Below are 3,087 nucleotides of genomic sequence, written 5' to 3' on the forward strand. Positions count from 1 at the left end.
TTAATTTGCATGTAGTAGCTCTGATTGGCTGGTGGGCGTGGCTTAAGGCATAGTGAAGGTATGGTCAATTTGCATGTTTGTCTTTTATTAGTGTAAATATGTATATATACATATATATGGAATAAGAAAGAGAATAGGTTTAGAGGGGCCCATATTATAATCCAGCTGTAATAGTAGGGGACATTGATTTGAGAGGTGAAAGGACTTGCTCAATAATGTTAATAAGGAACAGAGCTTGGACTGAATCTGAACTCAGGGCTCCTCCTGTTCCAAAGGGACTGTCCTTTAATTAGGTAATGGAGGAAATGGTGATGTGTGAAACATTGATTATCTATCTATATATATGTGTGTGTGTGTGTGTGTGTGTGTGTGTGTGTGTATGCCTAAGTGACCATTATGACCAAACGACCGATCAGTTGACCAGTTGCTATGACATGCACTGACCACCACCAGGGGGCAGATGTTCAATGCAGGAGCTGCCCCTGGTGGTCAGTGTGCTCCCACAGCCAACCTTGGGCAGCCAGCCAACCTCCTGCAGTCCCTCCCCCTGGCTGGCCCCAATCGCTGGCCAGGCCAAGGGACCCCACCCATGCACAAATTTGTGTACTGGGCCTCTGGTAAAGAAATAAAGTTGGAGTACTTTGGAACAGGAGGAGCTCTGAGTTCAGATTCAGTCCCAGCTCTGTTCCTTATTAACATTATTGACCAAGTCCTTTCACCTCTCAAATCAATGTTCCCTACTATTACAGCTTGATTATAATATGGGCCCCTCATTTTTGTCATGAGTAGCAGATGTGAAAGTGTTTGAAAACTCTCTGTAAGTGCTCATTTTAATTAATATCAACTTGATTTAGGCATTATAAGAGGTAGAACAACAAAACCTGTGTCCTAGAATGTAGATACAGATTCTGTTTTTAACTCTGTCTTCTGTAAGCATATATAATAATATGAGAAGCCCTTATTTATCCAGTGCCTACTCCACACTTGGCACTGTTTTAGAGATTTTAGCTTATTTACTGTCTACAATAAACTTTAATAACAGGCATTAACATTGTGATTTTGCAAATCAAAAAACCAAGGCTAAACCAAGTTAAGAAACTTGCTGCAGGCAAGAACTCAAACTTAGCCCAGCTGGTGTGGCCCAGTGGTTGAGCGTCAACCTATGAACCAGGAGGTCATGGTTCGATTCCCAGTCAGGGCACATGCCCAGGTCGTGGGTTCCATCCCAGTGTGGGGTGTGCAGGAGGCAGTCAATCAATGCTTCTCCCTCATCATTAATGTTTCTATCTCTTTCTCCCTCTCCCTTCCTCTCTGAAATCAATAAAAAAGGTTTTTTAGAAAGAACTTAAACTCTTGTGTGTACAAAGCCTACGTTTTTGCTACTGCACCACCCTGACCATGGACAATTGTCATTTCTCTACGCCTCAGATCTCTCCTCCACGAAATGAGGACTTTGAGCCAATTGGTATTACAATCTCTTCACATCTAAACATGCACAACTGAAGCATGATTTTCTAATCTTATTTAACCTCCAGCATAAAGAAGCCTGATCTAATTCCAAGTCCATATAACTTGGAAATGTTGAATTTGAGGAGTATGTTTGGTCTGGTTTTCATATTCAGCTTCCGATCTGAATATGAAAACTTCAAACTGAACAATGATTCTCTTGTCTTATTCTAATCAATCACACAAGATGTGGTTGTCAACTTTTCTCCTCTCTATGCTGGTCTTATACACTGCATTTCTAGCTGTATCCACTGTCACTGCTTGTCATGGAGGTAGCAGAAATGCACCCTAGGTAGGTATATTTGAAGAAGAGTTCTGTACTTATTCTGATATGTCCTCTGTCCACCTGAAACCCTTGTTGTACATCTGTTTGTGCACAGCTCAGCTCACATTGCAGACATATATTATTTCACCCTATGCTCTTTAATACTAATCATCATTTTATCTCTTTATTTTTATGCATACAATCCAGGGCACTAAGATTACCACTTGGCAGAGTTGGCCTGAAAAGTGAGAAAAGAGAAAAAAAGCTTTATCTCTATGTTTTCTTTGATAAGATTTAAAATGGGAACATGGTGGGAGGAAAAACACACTTCTGCCCCCCACGCAGAAGCAGGGAGCCCGGGCCTGTGACAGCGAGGTCATTCCACAAACATCTGTGGACTGAGGGCACATTTGAATACGCACATCAAATAGACACATCAAAGAGACATTCCTCACCTCCCATCACCACTCCGACAGAGGGTACGGCTGGATTTGCACTGTGTATGTGAAATGCACTGAAGTAAACACTGAGCTGAGGCCAGTGAGGTTGGTTGTATGATGGGATCAGAAAGAAGAGAAAGCCGCTTCCAAATATTTATGCTATGCATAGAGAAATAAAAAAATTACTACCTGGATCCTTAGGGCAGTTTTCTCCTACCGCCCATGGATCCAATGGGGACCTAAACCCCCAGGTTTTTCTTGTCCAAACAGTTCTTGACATTCTTTAGCTTTAGTTCCAAAAGGGGATGAGAAACTGACCAGTAGGGGTGCGCTAACTTAGATGTCATCTCCAAATTAGTAATTTCTCTTCCTAAATACCAGTTACAAGGGCCACTTACAAATCATCTGGCTGAAATGCAAGCTTTTAAGGTGCTCTGCCTCCTACAGAAATTCAGTCTCCAGCTCCAAGTTGACATCCTTTTCAATCTCTTGAATTTCAAATTAATGCAGCATCACTGTTGACTGCATGATTGAAATTTCCAAACTCTGAAATGTAATCATATGCAAAATGTTAGCAGGGCAAAAGATCAAGGGCGTGTATAAGACAATTTGACACATGCAGAGGCCAAGTCAGAAAGGCCAAATCAGAAAATAAATTGTGACTAGCAAGGGCATGAAAGAGCAGCAGGGCCAGGCTTTATAAATACATTAGCACTGTACTCAAAGGGTAGGCTCCTTAATTATTGTGGTGGGAAGAGAAATAGAACAAGAGATAACAACGAAATGGTATTAAGCAGCTCCACCATCATATGATGTCTATCAAGTGCTTGGAAAGTATTCATTTGATTTCAGTTTTGAAGTTAAAAAAAAAAAAAA

Source organism: Myotis nattereri (assembly GCF_964212035.1).
Source record: "Myotis nattereri genome assembly, chromosome: 2".
NCBI classification, from domain to species: Eukaryota; Metazoa; Chordata; class Mammalia; order Chiroptera; family Vespertilionidae; genus Myotis; species Myotis nattereri.